The sequence below is a fragment of the Crocodylus porosus genome, unplaced genomic scaffold (genome assembly GCF_001723895.1).
Source record: "Crocodylus porosus isolate Cpor-Errol unplaced genomic scaffold, CroPor_comp1, whole genome shotgun sequence".
Taxonomy (NCBI): domain Eukaryota; kingdom Metazoa; phylum Chordata; order Crocodylia; family Crocodylidae; genus Crocodylus; species Crocodylus porosus.
The window spans coordinates 16,367,729-16,391,138 of record NW_017728910.1 but is presented as its reverse complement, the minus strand read 5'-3'; the positions used below and the strand labels follow the sequence as shown (position 1 = coordinate 16,391,138).

The 23,410-nt window shown below is 42.9% G+C and overlaps 1 protein-coding gene and 1 long non-coding RNA gene across 2 annotated transcripts in view; one reads left to right on the top strand and one right to left on the bottom strand.

The window, feature by feature from the left end:
• Positions 1-3,135, top strand: part of LOC109308448 — a 15,909-nt gene extending 12,774 nt beyond the window's left edge. Inside the window, exon 2 of the long non-coding RNA XR_002100620.1 lies at positions 1,964-3,135. This is a non-coding gene — a long non-coding RNA (uncharacterized LOC109308448). The remainder of the gene's footprint in view (positions 1-1,963) is intronic.
• Positions 1-23,410, bottom strand: part of NAALADL2 (N-acetylated alpha-linked acidic dipeptidase like 2) — a 1,056,665-nt gene that overhangs the window by 960,911 nt on the left and 72,344 nt on the right. The gene's annotated exons all lie outside the window — the stretch shown is intronic.

The window sequence follows — 23,410 nt, the reverse complement described above, 5'->3', positions numbered from 1 at the left end:
GTCGTTTGACCCCAGTACTCTTTCCTGCCATGGCAGGGGGTCGGACTAGATGATCTACTCAGGTCCCTTCCAACCCTAGAAACTATGAAACTATAAGCCACAGTTTGGCCACCACTGGAATATGCCAACAGGCCAACATGAGCATAGAAAGCCTGTACAGGGCCTGGGTGGAGAACTAGAGGTCAGTAGGAGGAGACAGGACCCATATAGTGTCTGATAGTAGCAAGCCAGCTTGAGCAGAGAGGGCCTGCACATGACTTGAACAGAGGGCCACAGGCCAGCATGTGTATAAAAGGCCTGCACTGGGTCTGAGCATAGAACAACAGGCCTGCATGAGGGGAGAAGGCCTACTCAGAGTCTGACTACATACCAACTGGCCACCGGGAGTGTAAAGGACCTGCACAGGGCCTAAGCTGGTGACCATGGGCTGGCTTGAATGGAGGGCCTGTATAGGGCCTGAACAGGGAAGAGCAGACCCACATGAACAGAGGAGACCTGCACAGGACCTAACTATACAGTAATAGGCCAACAGGAGGGTGGCAAGCCTGCACAGGGCCTGACCTGGTAATAACAGGCCAGCCTCAGTGGAGAGGGCCTGCACAGGGCCTAAGTGTTTAGCCACAAGCCATACCAGATGTGTCCAAGTGATAATGGAATAGGATGAGTTAGCAATAACAAGCCAGACCTGATAAAACTAAGTGGTAAGAGAACAGGGCAAGTTAGAGGTTCAGGAAGTCATGAGCTGAGGTGGAGCTCAGATGGTAAACAAGCGGTAGACTAGTACTGGACAGGACTATAACAGTGTCATCTGTGAGGCATGGGGGGTCCCATACATTATATTATAACAAAGGCATGGCGGGCAAGTGTGGGCAGAAGGCCCAGAGAGGGGAGGGGAACGGGGTAACCAACATTTTTTATTGGTAGATGTCCTGACCCCAGCATCACAATAACAAAAAGGAAGGTAGAAATCCAGCATGACTCAGCTTCCAAAGCTGGAAGTTAGGAATGATTTCCTGTTACTTGCAAGGACATTCAAAACAAAAATCACTGAGAGGCAATAAATATGATACTGCACCGTGCCATTTTTACAGGGTTATTTTTTCAAGCAGGACCATGTCTTGCAGACTTTAGGGAATAGTGGTAGTTATTGAGCCTCCCTGAGTCTTCCCGTAGAGGTAGGAATCACTGCTCCTTACATCTTCCACCCAGGTTCCATCCACTACATTGCCAAAGAGAAAACCACTTCAAATCTAATGGTATCAAAAAGACTTGTAGGCATAGCCAGAAAATCCACGAGTGAAAAGAATAAAATACACCTTTGTTAGACTAAATAAAGTGCAAAGAAATGAACTGCAATAGCCTCACCGTGGTAATGGTAACTGCAGAAATTGAATTCTAAACCACCCGAGGCCTTGTACAGCACCACACTACCCACTGTACAACAGCATTAGATTTCAGAATGCTGCATGCTGCTATAAATGCTATGGCTGCTACATATGTTAGTTCATAGAATAAGTATCTCCATTCTTGTGCAAGATACAGTTCCATCCTGCCAACAGAGTGTATCTTCTAACCTCTATCCTATCTCAGCAATTTCATTTGATCAAGTTATCATGCCACAAGGGAAAAAAATATTCTAGCATGTTTTTCAGAATATCTGAAAATTAAGGAACATGATGGAAACGTTATTCACACAATCTTTTTAAAATCATTACTGGGGCAGAAATGAATAACAGTTAAAGAATACACGAATAGAATCTGAAAATGTTTAATGAATCAAAGACTAGCAATGTAGCTGTACTTTGCTCATAAGTCTGCGTTATTATTATTTCAACAGTTTTCTTTTTTCTTTCTATCAGCAGGGAAATAATTTATCATGTTGCCATGATGGTCAGGCAATCACAGGATAAGTGCATCTTTTGTGAACGGACAATCAGTGTAATCCATGTCTTAAATATTTCAGGAAGTAATCAAACCCAAACCATATACTGGGGAGGAAATAGACCAAAATGAATGTATGCCATGGAAACTGGAAGTGAAATTTCAGAAGACAAGAAGGATTTTTAAATTGACAGAGTTATTTGGAAAAAGAGCTATCACTCCTCAGAAACTTGCTACTGTCGGCAACTGGTTAAGATAACCGTATTCATTGCTTACTTTTACTCAAGTACATTTTATATTCTAACATAATATTAATAAATATAATTAGTTAATGCCAATAGTCATATTAATTAGCGTTGACTTAATATTAAGCCACTTCACTATAGAAAAGCTGGAAGATAATGTCAGATAGAAAATAAATCAAATTCTAGTAAGTTTGCATTTCTATGATGAATGCTTTGAACATGTTATTAACGTAGAATTAAAAGAATGTCCAGGTTGCTATTGTCAAAGGAAAACAGGCCAGATCCTACATTCTTATAACAGCATAATGCCTTTCAAGTCAGCTGAGCCACACTAGTTCACCAGAGCTCATTTCTAAATGGACCAGGGTAAGCTGTTCCATAGTTTGCAGATTGATTGGGGTCCTCTCTCTCAAAGAAATCAGTCCTGAGGCCTAAGGATTTTGTGAAACTGGAATACCCAGATGGGAATCCTATTTAAGCTAAACTCCTGAGAATTTCTTTTCATGAGCTACAGCACTTTCAGACCTTTGTAAAAGTGCCATAGCCCAAGTCTGGGGCTATAGCTTGCAACCCTGATTCTTGAAATTGTTTCCTGAAGGTAAGGAAATCCTCATATTTGTGAGAATTTTTTGTTCTGTGGTTTCACACCCCTGAAGAGATAACTGGGTTTCCTAGACTTTATCAGCACCTTTGAGAGCTCCTGATTAGACAGATCCCCAACACAGAAGATGATGTGACCTGGTGAACAAGGAAAAGAATGATTAAGCTTAACCCACCAGAGACTGAGATAATGTCATTTTTCCTGTTTTTTTCTCTCTCTTCTTTCATTTATCTGTTTGTTTGACTTTGTTGCAGAATTAATTCCTGCAATTGTATTGTATGGTTTGAATGAAGGAATGTTTATTCTAATTAAATAGTGAAAGGATTAAATGTTTTTAAATCCCCCCCCCACCCCTGCACAAATGAAGCAAGGTCTCAACATCAAATAAAAATGCAGTATTTGGAGTGATTTAAATCCCCTATTCTATACGTGCAACAAAAGGGCAGCCAGGCAATACACAATTTGAATGGAACAGACACTGCTCCGTGGCACAAAGCATCTGTGGTATGCTTTGGAGCTGCAGGTGAGGGACTTCTTCTGACCAGGAAGGGATAAGCAGCAGCACCACTTGCACAATCCCCTAAAAGGACAGTCACAGTTACTGGTCAGCCTGACAAGCCTGAAAGCCAAGTGACCCCTCAGTGAATTCCCTAGGATAAGCTTTTCTTTGCTTGACAGACAGCTGGGAAGAGACTTAAAGTCTCAAGATGGTCTTCTGGCATAGACTATTTGGAATAGATAAACACAGAACAGATCACTTTAAACCATTCCCCATGCTCCTGTCAAACAGGGCACCCCCCTCAAGGCCCAGAAGTTATTTAAAAAATAAGCTAAGGAAGTGCAGGTTGGATGAATGGACGATAAGTTGGACAGAAAACTGGCTGGATCATCAGCTGAAAGGGTAGTAATCAATAACTTGATTTCTAGTTGCCAGCTGGTATTAAGTGGAGTGGCCCGGGGTCGTCCCTGGAGCCAGTCTTGTTCAATATCTTCATCAATGACCTGCAAGATAGAATGAAGTGCACCTCAGCAAGTTTGCAGATCATACCAAGCTGGGAGGAGTAGTAGATATGTTGGAGGGCAGAGCTGGGTTCAGCGAGGTCTCAGTGAATTTGGGGACTGGACCCAAAGAAATCTCATGAGGTTAAATAAGGATTAGTGCAAAGTCCTGCACTTAGGACAGAACAATCCCAAGCACTAGTACAGGCCGGGGACTGAGTGGCTAAGCAGCAGCTCTACAGAAAAGGACCCGAGGGTTACAGCATACAATAAACTGATTATGAGCCCACAGTGTGCCCTTGCTGCATGCAATGAAAATGGCATACTGGTCTGCATTAATAGAAGTATTGCCCACACGTGTAGAAAAGTGATTATTCCCCTCTGTTTGGCACTGGTGAGGCCACCTCTGGAGTACTATGTGCAGTTCCCCCCTCCCCACCCACTACAGAAAAGTTTTAGACAAATTGGAAAGAGTCCAGCAAAAGATAATGAAAATGGTTTCATAGATTTCATAGACATTAGGGTTGAAGGGACCTTGGAAGATCAAGTCCAGCCCCCTGCCCTAGGGGCAGAAAGTCAGCTGCGGTCATAGGATCCCAGCAAAATAAATATCCAATTGACTCTTGAAGGAATCCAGAGTAGTTGCTTGCACCACCTTGGGCGGCAGTCTGTTCCAAGTCTTGGAGGCTCAGACTGTAAAGACTAGTTGGGGGCTGGGAAACGTGACTTATACGAGAGGCTGAGGGAACTGGGCTTATTTAGTCTGCAGAAGAGAAGACCGAGGGGGAGCTTAATAGCAGCCTTCAAATACCTGAAGAGGGGCTCCAAAGAAGATGGGGCTACACTGTACTCAGTGGTGGCAGACGATAGAAAAAGGAGCAACAGTCTCAAGTTGCAGCAAGGGAAGTTTTGGTTAGAGATAAAGGAAAAAACACTCTCTCACTAGGACAGTAGTAAAGCACTGGAACAGGTTACCCACAGAGGTTGTGGAATCTCCATCCTTGGAGGTTTTTAACACACAGTTAGACAAAGCCTTGGCTGGGATGACCTAGTTGGGGACAGTGTTGCTTTGAGCAGGGGGTTGGACTAGATGACTTCCTGAGCTCACTTTCAACACTAATTTTCTATGATTTTATTAGAGCCCTCAATCTCAATAATGCTTGGGCCTGAATAGAAACAGGTAAAGTTTGGGATCTATACTAGGCCCCGTGACTGGGCTGAAGCAATATTGGATAAACCACAACATGTCTATCAGTTCCCAACCTCCTAGTAGTTCCACGCCTTACTCCCAAAGTTATTTTTCCCCCTTTCTCTTCCCCACACCCTCTGAAATTCCCTTGCAAAATAGGCAAGCCATAGAAAGGATTGCCTAGTCCCATGTGCAGTCAGTACTAGATTGATCTATTTTAGGCTATTTCTTTTTAATAAATGCAACAATTTTAATCAAATTTGTTCAGAGGATAGAAGATTAGTTAAGAAGAGAGGTAACTGTGACATTAGATTAAGGTATCATTGGGAATTAAAAATGTAATTTTGTGTTATCATCACAGGTATATTATGAATAAAGAATATGCAATATGAAATGAATATGCAGCACAATATGAGCAGCATTAGAGAAAAATGAATCTGATATATAGGACAGAAAGGTCATGAATTCTTAAACCCAATTCAATTTTGCTTTGCTCTGTTCGTTTTTTTGCCCCCACAGGAAAGTCAGTTGAAGTACTCAAGGTGTGAGAAAGGTCAGGAACTAAGTTCCATCATGCACCAAGATCACTTTGCAACAAAAGAAGGTGAAGGAGCAAATTTACAGTCATAGAACAAGGCCTTTAATCTCCAACTTCTGTGTGGGCAGACTGAGAAAGCAAATGGGACACTCAAACAGCAGCATGCCTGTGTGTAACAAGCAGCAGGATCACACTTAATGGATCAATGTACCAGGTTAAAGATAACATTTTAAATACATTAAAAAAAAAGTCTTGGTGGTGTTTTCATAGTTTCTTTTAGGGGTGAGAATTTCTTATTTGACTCAATAATGTCAGATATTTTACATGGACTCGCCTTTGGTAATATCCAGTCTCACAGCCACCTCTTGAAAAACAAATAGGAAACTTGGGTACTTTTGAAAAACAATTAACAAAACAGCAATAGCTAACTAACAAAAATATATTAAATTATCAATGATACTCACTAAAATTACAGGCCTCTGCAGTTATAGAAATCACTCCCTCATTGTACATGATCGGTCTTCTCTAGTTACGATTCCATTGTATTAATCAGGTACAAAGTGTTTCATTTTCATACAGCCTTACTGTTGTGCAATACTTACATCACCCAAGTGTCCAGTTGGACTCTTATTCAGCAGTGAAAAGTTCCAAATGACTAGAACCACAGAAAGTAAAATTTCTACCTGAATTCTTAACTTTATAACATTTGTTTGAAACTGTTCATAATAAATGTCCATCCGTAATAACTTTCCATGATAAGTGCCTTTTGACAATACAGGGGCTTCAGAAAGGTGAAGTTGATTGTTTGTATGAAACAAATTTAAGGATCAGGATCTACTGTTTCAAAAAAAATCTCAGCATCTTGTGGTGTGTTGATTGAGTCGTCTTTTCCCCAGTCCTCTATTCTTTTTCCAAGTGTTTGTTAAATGTACCACACTTATGCTTCACAATATAAATCTAAATTGTTTTTATGAGTATTTTGTCTACTAAATTCATGAGCCAACTAAGAGTCCATCAGTTTCATGAGGCTCATGAGAAATTCATTAGTTTGACAAGACTACTGATACTATGCATCTGTTTCGTTTCAAGAAGATTTTTAATGGCTCAAAATATCGATGTTACCTTTGTCCTTTCATAAAACTAACAATTTTTCATCAGGTTTATGACAGGATTCATTTTATTTATCCACTATAAATTAGGTATTTTCACTATTGTATCTTCTGCTTATTCCAACCCAGGCAATCCATTACTGCTTCTCCTCTAAGAGCAGCTACTCATACCCACTTAAAATGTATTTATTTGGATGCATGCGTTTAACAGACAGGTTTCCATAGTAAGCAATTATGATCACCTAGTCTGACCTCCAGCTTTACACAGGGCACAGGATTTTCACTCAATAATTTCTATAGCAAACCCTATAACTTCTGATGATAGGGCATACCTTTGAGAAAGTTGTACAGTCTTGATTTAAGTATTTCACACAATAGTATTTATAGAATTTCGAAATCATAGAAAAATTAGCGTTGGAAGGGACCTCAGGGGGTCACATCTAGTCCAATGCCCTGCTCAGACTAGGACCATCCCCAACTAGATCATCCCAGCCAAAGCTTTGTCTACACAGGTCTTGAAAAACCCCACCATCTCTCTGGATAACCTGTTCCAGTGTTTTACTACCGTCCTAGTAGAAAATTCTTCCTAATATCCAACCTAAACTTCCCTTGCTGCAACTTGAGACTGTTGCTCCTTGTTCTGTCATCTGCCGCCACTGAGAACAGTCCAGCTCCATCCACTTTTGAACCCCCTGCAGGTAGTTGAAGGATGGTATTAAATCCCCTCTCAGTCTTCTCTTCTCTAGCCTAAATAAACCTAGTTTCCTCAGCCTGTCCTCATAAGTCACATGCCCCAGCCCCCTACCATTTTTGCTGCCCTCCACTGCACTCTCTCCAATTTGCACGTCAAATAACTTGGGATTAACTTTAGTCTCAAATTAGTCCACACACTGAGTTAATGTGCCTTAGTGTGTGCACATGTAGACATGCACCTAAATTGCCTTAATGTGCATTAGGTAGGCATATGCATACTAAGTTGAGGTGCGCATAAAAGCACATGTAGACACGTCCACTACGAGAGAGACTTTCCAGGTTTGAATAATTTTTGTGGCTTTTACAGAAACCTATTCCAATGTTTCAGTGTGCGTATGCGCATGCTGTATGTATGTGTGTATATGGACGACTGCCTTATTAAGCAGAAATTATTAAAAGAGAAATAACTAGATCCTATAGATTGGAACAAACAAGGAAAACTGAAAATGACTATCCTGATATATGAGCTTTGGCAATACAGTGGTTCTTAGCAAAACAATACAAAATATTATGGAAGATGCTTTACACTTTGAAAGAAGACTATTTTGAAAGCAGTGGTATTGGCATCAACTGTCAAATCTGGTAATTTGCCCTTCATAATATGTCCTCAGTCTAACAATCTCTGTTCTGTCATGTATTAATTTGCATGCTTTAAGAAAACATTCTGTCAACTCTACTGTACTGAATTTAAGTCTCCTTCTACAGCTTTTATATCTAGTCCATAGTAAAAACCTCTTATAACCTCTGAACATTAATGATAACCTGTGCCGTGCAAATATAAGTGCTCCTCCAAATTGTATTTACTTATTAATGTGCTCATCAATTTAGATAACAAAAATGACCTCGCTGATACCAGAGCACAGAAATACTTCAAGCTAGGAAGGTGACAATTTCCTTTGCCCCACCAAAGCGGACAACTATTTGCTCACCTCTTGTAGAAATAACCATCTCTGTGATTTGCAGCCCTGCTTATCTTGCACCACAGGACCAAGCCCAACTCACTTAAAAAGCAGGGCATGGAAATAAGCAGAGGGGAAGATCTTCATCCTTCTCCACTGTGTAAAGAAAGCCATTGTCTGTTATTTGCCTGTTTCAATGTTAAGTTAAAGGTTTGCAGGGCCAGAATAATAGGACACAATGAAAATTACAATTTTAAAAAACACTTTGGTATTGTCAAAAAGCAACTGACATGGACATCTGAGGTAACATTGTGCAGATCCACAGCCGCACCACACAGGACTCTGGATTAACTCTTGAAATCAAGATAGTATGAACAGGGTTAACCAAGCATCTTCCATTCTACTGGCACCCCTAGGAATTTGAGTCCTTCTTGATGTCAACGTGTTTCAGGCTACTAGAGTTCTTTTTCCTCTAAGCTTGGACATCATATGCATTTCTTTTTTAGGCTAAATTTTCAGATTTCAATGGCTAAAATTAGGAGTAAATTAAACAGCCAGATTTCCAAAGGTGCTGCGAATATATCATCATCCTAAATTGTTCCAATGGTAATTACCCCTCACTATCAAAAATCTGATCCTTCTTTCTCCTTTGAATTTGTCTAGCTTCATTGACTTAATTTAGCAGGATTCAGGGGCATGAATTTAGGAATTCCCATTTGAAAATTTCAGTGCATAAGGACATGTAAATATGCAGCAAATTACTAATGGCTATTAAAAGACCTTCTGTTTCTCCAAAGACCCAAATATACATAGAGAAAAAGTAATCTGTAATTTCAAATGCCACTGTCCACTGGGCAATACAGTGAAAAAAAACTCTTAAAATATTTTTGCAGCTCAGAGAGGGATGTTATTCTATGCAATATGTGACAAGACATTCTCATGCAGTCTATGAAGCTTTTTTTTTGTGAAGAGTGATTTTGTAACATACAAATACTTATTTTTCAAGCTAGAGCTCCTGTTTATTTCAATATTATGGGATACATAGTTTTTAAACAGGAAACACTGGAATTACAAGGGTTGTTTTTTTTTCATTCTAAAAGCTTTACAGCTTTACATTTAAAAATGCAGTGAAGGCTCAAATTTGGAGTCATTAGTATGTGAGTAACCCATTAAGTTTTATTGTAATGCCAGGCTGAAGAACATCTGGTAGTGCATGATTATAAGGTATTATGCTTTCAGGACTATTGGCCTTCTATACCAATGACCACATAGCAGGATCAGGTCCTGACAAGCATAGGCATAATCACTTGAGTGGTTCTCTTCTATTCTTTCTGAGTACTTTCATGCAGGGTTTCATTCTGTCATTTTTCATGTTTTATGGATGTGTTGAGCCATTAATAAGGCTAAGGAAAAAACCTAGGCTGAGGTATCTTCCAGTAGACTGAAGACACCACCTGTACACTGAGCTCCATCTGTTCTGACTCTACTCATGCAAAAGGACACTTAACCAAGTATCTCAAAGAAACAGGGAATCGCTGGGAGCTAGAATATCAGATAAGGCAAACAGCAACCAGCAGATTAACAACAACAACAAGACAGATAATACTTACATCAACTCTGTCTGACAGAGTTGGGTCAGTTCAGGAAAGCACCTCATACACACTTTAAAATATTAACTTGATTTATGGTATCCTGTCCACCCTGCAACAGAGGGCTTCAGGGAGAGGTGTAAAGCATCCTGGGATGCTGGAGGACTGTGAGTTAGCTTGAACCAGGAAGGGAACTGGGGCAGAAGTTCAATAAACTGATTTAACTTAATTCAGTTAAGTCTGATACTACGTCCACCCAGGTTTATCTTAAACAAGCTTTGGCCACTTTGAAAATGGTTTAAGTACACTGAACTTCTGGGCTAGGGACAGAAGTTACACAAAAACTGGTTTAAGTGATCGGAAACTGGTTTAACCCTGTAAAAGAACAGAAGTTCGGTGCACATAAACCGCTATCAGAATGATCAAAAGCACTTTAAGTTAAACCTGGTTACATGTAGTATCAGACTTAACTTATTTAGGTCAAATCAGTTTATTGAACTTCTGCCCCAGTTCCCTTCCTGGTTCAAGTTAACTCACAGTCCCCCAGCATCCCAGGATGTTTTGCATCCCTGGGCTGTGCTGTCTGCTCCAGTGGAGCAGAGACAGCCTTGCCCCTCTGCTCCTTAGCCTGCTTCCTGCCAGTGTCTGTCAGCCAATAGGGATGGGGGGACAGGAGAACAGCCAGTTTTTCCTCCTGCTGCCAGTCTGAGGCAAAACTAGTTGCAGGGGAATGGAAGAATTTCTCTCTGCTTCCTGAGGCTGCCTGAGACTCACAGGGGATAAGGGAAGCAGCTCTAGGGCTCAGGAGGCAAAGGATTCCCCTCAGCTCCCTGGGGCTGCGCCCAGACTGCGGGGGCCTGGGCTGGGATGGGAGAAGCCCCCAAAGTAGAGACTAACTACCCTGTGACCCTATGCTGGGATGGATGGGCAGACACCCGGTTAGAAGGACTTGCTCCCCCTCCCTCCTGTGGCAGCAGCTGAAGCAATCAGCAGCTGGAAAAGGGTGGCGAGGGGGAATTTTGCTTGGCCCCAAAGGGCTGCCAGGGCTGGGGAACCCAGGCTGGAGAAAACCCCCTGAGGGGGAAGCCAGCATCTAGACAGGCGCTCCTTAATCCCCTGTGAGGGTACAGCAGAGGTTTGGGAGTATATATTGGGTAGCCAATCCAGGAGACTTGGCTGGGCTGGCAATGGCCAACAGACTGGGAGACCTGCTCTAGCACCCCCCACCCCACACTGCCCTGGGTCACTGCAGGCCTCCCACTGCATTTCCCAATTGAAAACTGAATGCATGAGAGAGAGAAAGAGCCACCGTGCTCCAAAGCACACAGGCTAAACAAAGGCTGAGCGACCCCAGGTCCACAGCCCCAAGGAGCCCAGCAGAAATCTCCCTTACCCAGGTGTTTTGGGAGGGGAGGGGCAGAGAACTCCCATGCCGGTATAAAGAAGAGCCCGGGACAGGAAAGGACGGAAAGTGCAGAACCGGAAGGAGGAGGAGGAGGAGGAGGACAAGGAAGAGCGAGCTGACACATGCTGCAGGGAACTCTGAAAGCGACATGGAGAGCTGGTAGGAGACCCTGGCAGAAAGCCCCAAAGAGGGGAATGAGAGCTCAGACTACTGACCCAGCAGGGCACAGAACAGTTTGTTTACAAGCGGGAAGCTGGCGGACCGGCAGAGAGAATTGTACCGTAATGCCCCTAATAAAGGAGCACTACAGATTTGGTGGTACCGTATAGCATGTAAAAGTGGCACAAGCCAAAAAAGACTGCGTCACAGATGGACTTAATGCGCTACAAAGGAATCATGGCAACCTCAACAACAGGCTCAGAGAGAGAGAGCAAGCCACCAAAGAGGGACAGACCTCACAAAGGCCAATTTGTTTGGATCTTGGCTGCAAACAGCAGGAACAATAACACAGGCCAGGAGAGCCTTCTTTGTTTTCTTGGTTTTTTTCCTGTCTTTTGTTGTTTGTTTTGATTGGAACCCAGGACATGTGGCAGGACCAACTGGCTGGTCAGATCCTGGTGGAACGGGTGAGGGTGTAGGGGTGGCAGAGCCCTCAGGAATGTAGGACCCTGTAGGATGACGGTGAGACTACTAATTGGACCACACGTACAGGTAATGAACCAACTCCTTTAACATCAAGTCGTGGCAGGCGAAACCTCGGCATGTAGATCACCAATTAGAATCAATAATACCCTAGGCGAGCGGCAGGCAGTCTCCTACAAGTCTGCAAGTGATGGCAGTACTTGACAGTCTAGTTATCAGTTTAACCTAAGCAGCTTAGAGGAAGCTTCCTAGATTGAATCGTTTCTGCCTTGGGCTTTTTGACTATCTACACTCGTGCTGTTGTGTTACAGATTTGAACCAGCTTCCAACAACTTATGCCAGCTTATGTGTAATTTCTGTCCCTAGCCTTGATGCTGGCAAAAAGGTTGCATCCTTTTCTTTAAGCACTGCCAATAACTAGCCACACTGTTGTTATGTCAGTTCTGGATTACTCTAATGCATTCTAGGTGGGTTTTGACATTAATACTACTTAGAAACTTCAGACTGTGATTTCCCACTTCGGGCACGGACACCCTTACATGTGGAGTGGTTTCAAAAGAAGAATGTTTCAATAGGGTTGCTGCAATGGAAAGCACACAGCAGCTGTCACTTTCTAACAGTTACAGGAGTGATACAAATGTACCAAAACTCTGGATGAAGCCATATTAAAGTCGGGGCTGTTTCACTACATTTTTATCATTCGCAGCTTGTCCACACATAATTGTTAGAACATAATAGTAGCTGTGCTGTCCAGATCAAGATTACCCCTTCTCCTTTTGAAGCAATTCTAAATGTATACATGTCTATCCCCTCACTAAGTACTTTTTTCAAGACAGTATGCATTATGATATGATTATTAGTGAAGTTTAAGGTGATTCATAGATGGGTCAGAAGGACCCTCAACAGATCATCGAATCTGACCCCTCGCCTAGGCAGGAAAGAGTGCTGGGATCAAATGACCCCAGCCAGATGCTTATCCAACCTTCTCTTGAAGACTCCCAATGTAGGGGAGAGCACCACCTCCCTTGGAAGCCCACTCCAAAATTTGGCCACCCTTACCGTGAAGTTTTTCTGGATATCTAACCTAAATCTGCTCTCTATCAGTCTGTGACCATTGTTCCTTGCTACCCTAAAGAGGTGCCCTGGTGAACAGAGCATCTCCAATCCTTTGCTGCATTCCCCCGACAAATTTGTAGGTGGCCACGAGATCACCTCTCAGCCTTCTCTTGCGGAGGCTGAAGACGTCCACGTCCCTTAGTCTCTTCTCATACTGCTTGTCCTATAAACCCCTAACCATATGAGTGGCCCACCTCTGGAATCTCTCGAGTCTATCAACATCCTTCTTGAAGTACAGCGCCCAAAACTGGACGCGGTACTCCAACTGCAGTCTGACCAATGCTGCATAGAAGGGAAGTATCACCTCCTTGATTCTATTTGTCATGAATCTGCTGACGCATTATAAAGTGCGATTTGCTTCTAACCTGTCCAGGTCTGCCTGCAATCATTCCCTACCCTCCAGAGTGTACACTTCACAATTTAGTATCGTCCACAAACTCGGACAGAGTACACTTCACACCCACAACCAAGTCACTGTTGAAAGTACTGAAGGGTACAGGTCCAAGGACCAAACGCTGCAGGACCCAAATACCCACATCCTTCCAGGCTGATACCAACCCATCTACTACCACTCTCTGGGTGCGATCACTAAGTCAATTTGTCACCCATCAAACCATGTAACCATCTATGTCACAGCCTCTTTATTTATGAGAATGTAGGTGAGGTGTAGGGCTTTAACAGGTGATTTTCATCCTGTATGCCATGGCACCCTGGGGTGTTTTGAGATCCTTTCAAAGGTGCCGTAGGCTGCCATACAATGTTAGCACTGTTAGGTGTGCAAAAATTCACCAGATAAAATAAGACATTTCAAATAGGACTCCATAATGTTAAACTACCTTCTGCCCTATTGTGGTCTGAGTTCTCTGCAACAAAAGATTTGCTTTATCATTTTTCTATAGACAAAATGCAAGTGAAAACTTGTTTTTCTGAGGGGTGTCTTGAGCCTATCAAGGAATGCCTGGAGTCCAAAAAGGTTGAGAACCACTGCCCTAAGTGGTTCAGTTCTTGACTGGAGATTGAAATTAATTGAGATGATTAAACTAAAAAATACTGTAATTTAAACTGGAAGCAGGGGATTGCAGGATGTTCTAAGTGAAGGAATATTAGGTATATAATTCACCTCCATTCCCCATGGCCTGTCAACTTAATGTGGTGACCTTTAGGGCAAGCTCACTTGTTTTCCCAGGGTAGACAAGGGGATGATCAGGATTATGAGGTGAGTGATAGAAAAGAGCAAAAAGGAAGGTCTTTTATGAGAGGTTTATGTTTATTGTTCTGTTGGTCTATATACTATGGTCTGGGGTTTCTGAACACTGCATCTACCTGGAGAGCTATGGATGGGCAAAATGTATTCAGGTAATTAAATAAATACCACAGTTTGTGTGTATCCTTTTCAGCAGTACCATATTTAATGAAGCGCATTTACAGTCTCTTGTTTAAACCAGCTAATAGGAGTTAATTTCTTCCAGATAAGATACCTAATATTTAATATTTTAAGTGCCATATACATTTAAAGTGTGTGATTAAGCCTTTGCATGGAAACTACGTACTTTTAGCTGGAGAAAAGAAATGTTAATTGGTGTTTAATACAAAGCCTGTACAATTTTAGAGGTGTGCTATTGAAATGTAGATGAGCTTAGATTATTCAAAACAGGGGAGAGGCAGAGATTTTGAAATGTTAATTAAAAACACATGGGATATGAAAGAAGAGAGGGAAAAAATGAATGTGTTGATTGTGAGAAATAAAAGAAACCTTTTATAATACAACCCCAAAAATAACAGTGTGAGTAACAATAGGGAAATACAGAGAGCAGAGGAAAGAGCTTTCAGTTCAAATGGCTACAAAGGGACCTAATTATTGTTGTGTTGAACATCGAGGATCAAACAGCTTATTTTCACCACCTTCCACACAAAAGCATTGCTTTGCTCACTGAGGGCTCAATCCTACTCCCACTGACATCAATAAGAGTTAATGGGAACAGGGTGGGACCCTAAGCCTACTAAAATGAGCTCAACCTAATAAAGCTCAGTCCTGCTCAAAGTACAACTTCCAATGGAGCAAATGGATTCAATTTACAGAATGTCAAGTAATTTAAATTAACTTGTACAGCTGTGATATTATTGAGAAAATTATATGGACTTCTTGGGAAGAGAAGAGACTGCAGAAAGTAGCATAGGTGCCTAATCAGCAGGGATCCGGGTTTTCCATTCACCATGGATAAACATGGTAAAACCCAGATTTTCTCAATTTAAGGAGGCCGAGGGAAGGGCAGTAGGGTGGGGAGCCTGAACCCACAGCAGCCAGGCCACACCTGCTACCGTGCCGACCATGGGAGAGGGGGAGCCGGGCTCTACACTCTGCTCCATTGCAGGATCCACTGCCTCCTGTGGGCGGCAGCCGGGGCTTGGGTGCTGCTGTGGGGTGAGGGGGTGTGGATGCATGTCCCTGGACCCATAGCCCTGGGAGTTGGGGGCCCCCTCCAACACAGGTTGGAGGGTGGGGGGTTGTAGTTGGGGTGTGAGGGGTACCAGCAAGGTGGGGGCTGTGGATGGGGAGTGAGGGCCCTGAACCTGTGTCCTGATAAGTGAAGGGGGCAGGAGGAGCTCGGATTTTCCATGATAAAAAACCCAAAATCAATTTTTAAACAGAGAAAACTGGGATCTCTGTTAATCAGGAAGTTACTTTTGCTGTCCCTTTCCAATGAATAAGTGCTCCATTCAGTAGCAGCCAGCTATGCTTGCCCGTTCTACCAGTAAGATTCCATATTCCCATGCCACCTCTTTACCACCAGCTCAACTGACAAAAAATAAATAAAAATCAAGCACACCTAAGTCAGACTCCAATCTTCACCTAAACTCTACATGAGACTCTAAGAAGTTATTTTAGTGTAGGGCCTTATATCTTGTCTTCTCCTTGTTTAGATCAGTGCAGTTTCAGTGTATATCAGTATAAACATGTTAGATGCTCAGGCTCAACATAAAATGAATGCGTTTTCAAGGAAGAAGCAAGATATTTAAGAACAAATATTTGAAGGGTGATTATAGAGAGGATGGAGATAGCTTTTTTTCTGTGACTGTGACAAGACTAGGAGCAATAATCTCAAGATGCAGAAAACAAAATTTGGGTTGGAGATTAGGAAGGACTTGCTCACTGTGAGGCTGGTCAAGCATTAGAACAGGCTACCTAGAGAAACTGTGGAGTTCCTATCCCACTAAGTTTTCAAGAGCACATCAAAGAGACACTTAGCTAGGATGGTTTACTCAAGAACTGAATGAGATGACCTTGTGAGGTCCCTTCCAGCCCTATTTTCCTATAATCCTATGGTTTCAATTTAATTTATACTGAAACAAATCAATTGAAGTGAACAGAGTTATAACATACATGGGAAAGGTATCATGGCAATAATAAAAATAAGTTCTCTGCTGCTGCAAGATGCTCAAATCTGTTAAAAAGAAGACAGTAGACTACAGCCTAAGGGCCACGTCACATGTTAGACTTGGGATGTGTTAATTACTTAAAATGCAAACATCCTCATGTTCAAGCAGTAAAACACATGCTAAATACACTTGTATTATGGCAAAGTTATAACTTTTCATGCAAGGAACGTGTCTGGATTGTATTATATAGCATATATTCAGCTATTGCCAGACCACTCCATGTAGATAATATGAGCAATTTGTGATCCTCCTAGCACCTGTGGAATCCACTGGAAGAAGTATATCTAGTGACAGGAATGGCACCCTCTCCCGTACCCCATCCCTGTGCCTCCCTCCACGCACCACCAATGGCAGAGACTGGATTTGTGCCAGCATGCCAGGTATAGATGTTTCCAGGCTGGGCCATGCTGGGCACATAGTTTCATAGTTGGTAGGGTCAAAAGGGACCTGGGCAGATCATCAAGTCCGACCCCTGCCATGGGCAGGAAAGAATGCTGGGGTCAAACGCCCCCGGTTAGGTGATTATCTAGCCTCCTTTTGAAGACCCCCAGGATAACAGCAAGCACCACTTCCCTTGGAAGTTGGTTCCAGATCCTAGCTGCCCTGACTGTGAAGTAGTACTTCCTGATGTCTAGTCTGAATCTACTCTCATTCAGCTTATGGCCGTTATTCCTCGTTAGTCCTGGTAGCATTTAGGGGAACAGGGACTCTCCCATTCCCTGCAGGTCCCTAGAAAGTTTACAGACAACCACCAGATCCCCTCTCAGCCTTCTCTTGTGGAGGCTGAACAGGTTCAGGTCCCGTAGCCTCTTTTCATAGGGCCTGCCCTGCCGCCCCTGACCATGCGAGTGGCCCCCATTTGGTCCCTCTCAATGCTGGCCACATCCCTCCTGAACTGTGGCACCTAGAACTGGATGCAATACTCCAACTGCAGCCTAACCAGTTTTGCATAGAGGGGAAGGATCACCTCCTTGGACCTGCTCATGATACATCTGTGGATGCATGACGAAGTGCAGTTACCCTTACTGACCACATCCTCACATTGGTGGCTCATGTTCATTTTGGCATCAATAATGACTCCAAGATCCTTTTCTGCCTCTGTGCTGACGAGAAAGGAGTTCCCCAGCCTGTAAGTATGCTGCTGGTTCTTTCTCCCTAGGTGCTGTACCTTGCACTTGTTAGTATTGAATCCCGTCCTATTCTCATACACCCACCCCTGTAACCTGTCCAGATCTAGTTGCAGCCTGTCCCACTTCTATAGCATGCCCACTTCTCCCCACATCTTAGTGTCATCCGTGAATTTGAACAGGGTGCTTTTCACCCCCTCGTCCAAGTCGCTGATGAAGATATTGAACAGTGCGGGCCTGAGGACGGAGCTCTGGGGGACCCCACTGCCCACATCCCTTCAGGGTGAAAACGACCCATTCACCACCACTCTCTGGGTGTGGCCCTCTAGCCAATTTGCCACCCATCTAACTGTATAGGCACCAATGCCACAGTCACCCGATTTTTAATGAGAATGGGGTGAGAGAGAGTGTCAAAGGGAAGGTGCGGGCTTCAGGAATGACAAGGAAGATGGGGGATTCAGGCATAGGGGTTGCATATCCTCATGGGTAGACGTGCAAGGTGGGGATCAGTGTCCCCGGGGAGAGGGGGAGGCAGGGAACAGCTGGCTTCAGTCCTGTCCAGTGTAGGCTGAGTTCATTACTGTGCAACTTCTCAGAAGGCGCTATAAAACTTCTAATCCAGCATGGTAGTACTTACTGTGATCTCAGATAAAACATATGCTAAGTGTTCCAGGGCCCTAATTCAGGTGCTACTGATTTGGTGTAGAACAGGGCAAGAGGCTGAACTACCAAGATATTATAACTAATCCATCAAAGTCATTGTGAACAATCTTTATAATCAAATACCTGTTGAATTTTATGCCAATAATATTTTTTTAACTATACAGAGCAAAGATTTTTCAGAACTAGGCCTGAAGGATAACTAAACATTTACATTTTTATTGCAATTGAAATTAATCTATCTTTTAGAAGTTAGCATATGATTAGTTCAATTCATATCTAATTTCATCTAATATAATTAATGGATCATAGAAGACTAGTTACTAAATTCATTAATGACATTTTAAGACAGCCATGAAAATTACATAGTCGTAAGCTTTTTATGTACAAAACTAATGGACTGTAAAGTTTAATTGTTTCAGCAGGTAATACTGGAGTTAGATCATTTGTGTCCTAAAAATAATCCTTCACTTCAGTTGTGTTTGCTCAGATCTAAAAACTGATGTTCGTCTTCTATAACTACCTTTATAAAATATTATATGCTGTTGTCCATACAACCTCAAAATCCTACAGTTCTAGGAGTTTCTAGCAGTCTTTACTAAAGGACCATTTTTAGGTGGGATTAAAGGAAAAGAAATCCAACTGATTGATCTCCACTAGTCAGTACTGATGTTTAAATGCTATGGTTGGTAGAGACAAAAGACTTGATAGCCAAGAAATTTGCTCTGTGGAGAATTCCACCCTTAACTCTAACTTAAGCCGCTTGGAACCAGTTATGAACTGCAGAGCTCATATTACATGCAACTGAGCAGTCAGAACAAAGACTACAAATTAAGCAAGACTTTGTGAGGTTTGTTGGGTCAGAGTGACTTCCAAGTACCATGTGTCACTGGGGGTAAAATAAAATACCCTGAAGAGAAGAATGTAACAGTTAAAAGCTCCACCACAGCTCAAAACATCTGGATATAAGGGGCACATCCAGACACATGCAGTCATGCAGTGTGGCACTGCAAATATGTTTGCAGAGCCACATACCGCACAGTCCAGCATTCTCCGCACTGCAAGTCTGCGCTACCTGAGCGTGTGCTGCGCCAGGTTTTTTTTCCATCATTTATTTTGATCCCTGAATATCCAGGGGTGAAAAAAACAAAATAAAACTGCAGGAAACAAAAAAACAAAAAGCGGAGCAACGCACTCATGACCAGCGCACACTGCTGAAAGGAATCCCTGTGGCTGCAGCCCCAGGAGGCCCCCAGGACCCCAGGACAGGCTGCTGGCATTCCCTGAGGACAAAAAGTGGTGGCACAAGATGCACCACTGCTGTTTGTCCCTGGGGAACCAAATGTCCATGCATGCCTGGACGCGCCCAAGGAGAGCAACTGGAGAAGTTTTAAACCATGCTTCCCTCTGATGTAGGTATCTCAACTTGCAAAGCATAGTTAATTAGGCAATGCTGAGCTTTGGGTTGCCACACCTAGCATGCTACTCATTACCATCGCAGTGATCTTAAAGCTAGTTTTCACATATCTGTATAGTAGTACACCACAATTACTTCTGCAGTGTAGCTACAAACAATGGTTACAAGCAAAAAAAGATAACAGTTGGACAGCAGCCTTAGTTCTGACAATATTAAAACTATCAGGTGTTTCAGAATCAGCCAACTCAGTTTTTTCAGTTAACTCAGCAGAGGAGGCTGACTATGAAACTGTATTGTAGACATTTGCAATACACTGCACTGTGTAAAAAATGAAACATGAAAGGTATGCCTTTAATCATCAGCTAAAAAGGAAAGTAAAGCTATAGGAGGAATTTGGAGATACAAGCTTGGCTCTTCAGGTTTGGATCAATCAAGAACAATCTGAAAGCAAAATGAATTTTCATTCCTTTTAAGCTGAACGCAGGTGCACAAGCCAACGAAGTGCCAGAAATAGTGGTATCAGCAGTGAAAGAAAAGCTATAGGCAGTAGAAGCTAAATAGGTGAAACTCAATTCTTATAGCTGTGCTTGTATTCTGACTAAGAGAGCTTGTGAACTAAATGTTAGATAAATTAATTGGAAAAGATGCAATTTGTAGAGGAACCAAGTATTGGGGGAAAAAAAGTGTCAAGTCCTTGATAACCCCAAGAGGGTACATTCACTGGAATGAAAGACCAACACAACCAAGGAAAAGCTTCCTTCCAGATGGCAGGGCAGCTCTGGACAGTATGCAGAGGGCCACCTCTACGACTCCTTGGCTCCAAGAGATTACCGAACACCATTTCTTCACCTCCTTCATTACTTCATCAAACCAAGTTCTGTTGGTTTGTAGGATAAGGTCTAAACCAATGATTCTCAACCTTGGTGTGCCAAAAGATCATTCTAAGGGTGTTGCTGGGTGGCCTTCCTCTGGGTGGCCCTAGCCTGTGCACACCAGTCCATGGCCCCGTGGATGTCTGTGTATCTGGCTCTGTGCAGCAGGAATGTGACACTCTGCTCCGTGCTGAGGTGCCACTGCCCACAGCTCCATGAGCACCGCTGGCCACCACAGGCCCTGAAAGACACAGCAAACTGGCTCTGCAACAGCTTCATTATGGCTACCATGGCAGCTGGTTCTGGGTGAGCCAGGGACTACCAAGTACTGAGTTCAATGCTTGTCTCTCCCTGTTCTTCACAGCCCCCCCAGTATGAACCTCCCCTCCACACACACTGTGCCCTGGGCAGATGTCCCTTGGCCTACTCCCTCCCTTCTTCTGTGCCTTGTGTGCCCTGGTGCCCACATTCCTGCCCCTCCAATCCCCTCAGCACTTCCCAATGCCATGTGTTCAGCCACATGTGCAGCCCAGCACCTTGTCACTGCTGGCACAGAACACCCTGGGTCCAGGTCCTGCCCGTGGATGTCTGTGGGCTCTGTCCATGATAGTCCCAGGGCTGGAGGTCAGTGGGGATCACCCTGGCATAACTCAGAAACTAACCAGCCAATTTCCAGTCCCCAGCAGTGACCTGGAACCACATGTGGGCAGTTGACATGCTACACTGGAAGCAAGTGTACATGGGGCCAGGCAGAGCTAGAAAAGCAGAGAATGCATCATCCCCTGCCAGCGGCCTGAAGAGGTGAGAGCCCCTGGTCTAAGGTAAAGCTGTCTAGTGGCTCTTTCAGCAACCGTGAATTAGCCAGATGCCCGGTTAATGTCTCTTTTCCTTTGTTCATACCCCTCTTTCTTAGAATTGAAAATGGTATCAGACACTGAGGCAGCACTCAAGGTTTATCTTCTGGGATCCCCATGCAAGTGTTCAGTTTTGGGCTCCCATTCTTCGCTAGACCTCCCTATTAAAACACAGCCATACTATAACAAGGGACCCTGACCAGTTGAGACAGCTGAGCAGCAGCATGGTTTGCATTACCCTAAAAGTAACCTTTTACCCAGGGATCTCTCTATGAACAAGGGATTTCCAACTAGCCAGCCCAATGCCCAGGCCTGACTATTGTAATTTTGAGCTTCGTTAGTGCAAAGCAACAGAAAACAGAAGCCATACACAATCAGGTTCAGAGTTCCTGTCTCAATGTGTTTCAATCTACAGACCTGATCTATTAAATTATGGTCTCCAAATAAGAGACAACATGATATGACACAGGCCAGGAAGCAGTACTCTCTGTACACAATAAACAAAACTGTATGTACCAACGAGAAATTTCAGTAACTTTTAACCTCTCTCTCTCACTAACTCCCACAGTATCTGTAGTCTGTTTAAATATGGTCCTATGGTCAAGAGAGGAAACTGGCCACTTCTTAACAGAAACTGAAGTCAACAGTCAGTTTAGTGTGCAGTTTTATTCTATAAATAATGTGTACACATATATTCTAATCCTTGAGGCGCTTCACCAAAGCAGAGCTATCTTAATGCTGTGAATGGGATTTAGTCTTTTTAAAGAATTATACGCATATTTTAATTAACCTGAAACGTAATACCTGTTACACAGCATTTGGATTTCACTGAGCTAAAAATTACTTGGATTCTTATTTACATGCAATATTAGTAGATGTTCTGCTACCGTGATGTATACCATTATGTACATCGCATAGATATCTATTTCTTCCCCTTAATTAAAGCCCTGAGACATCATTTGACCTTAGCCTCAAATCTATTTTTGAAGATTTCTGTCTTGCCCATATTGCTCAAACAAAGTGAACATATTTGATAGTTATTGATTAAGATTTAACACCCTGAAGCAATCTGGCTGCCTCCCATGCTATATAAACATATGTACTCATACAGATTTACACAACAGATGTGTAACAATTACAGATCACTGAATCACAAAGGCAACTAATTTATAAACATTGATTGTCCTGACAAGCTAGAATAATTTTAACATGGACCTTGCCAAACTCAACTCAACTGATATCCTTTTTAGGTTACTACAATGACTGCTACATGCGTTTCTGTCTCCACCGCAGCAAACTATCTCATCTCTGCTTCATGTAGCTAAATGAATAATACCATATATAACATGAAGGGGAGGGGGAAAGAGAGGTTACAGAGCATCAGCTGGTCTTCTGTAACTGTTATCTGTCTGCTCTATCCTGACTCACATGGAGACTAAACCATGATTATTTAACAGGTAATTCCCCACCGACTTTAAACCTTGTATAATCTTACATATGTCCACCCTCCACAAAATCAATGAAGTACAATGGGAACTCTCTCAAAATACTATAAAATGTTATGTAGCTATCTATTCTCAAAGAATTCATATTATCTCCTTCTCCATGTATGAATCCAAGCCTGATGACATTCTGGACACTAGACATTATGTTCATTAGTTCCTGAAAGTAGAGATACACCGATATATCGGATGCCTATCAGATCAGCACCAAAAAAAATTAAATGACATTATCAGCTATCATAATTTTTTTGGAAATTGTAGACGATAATGCTTACCAATAATTATGACTACTGGCCAGGGACCTGCACTCCTGGGTTCTCTCTCTCCCACAGTGCCAGGGCCCTGGATATCTGGGTTCCCTTGGGAAATGGTGGGTTTCCCCTTGCAGACAGGCAGCATTCTGGCCTGCAAGAGGTCCTGCTTGGGGCTGCCAGGAGCAGGATGCAGGGGGCCTATGTGCACAGTCTCATAGTTTCTAGGGTAGGAAGGCACCTGAGTAGATCATCTAGTCCGACCCCCTGCCATGGCAGGAAAGAGTACTGGGGTCAAACGACCCCAGCAAGATGTTCATCTA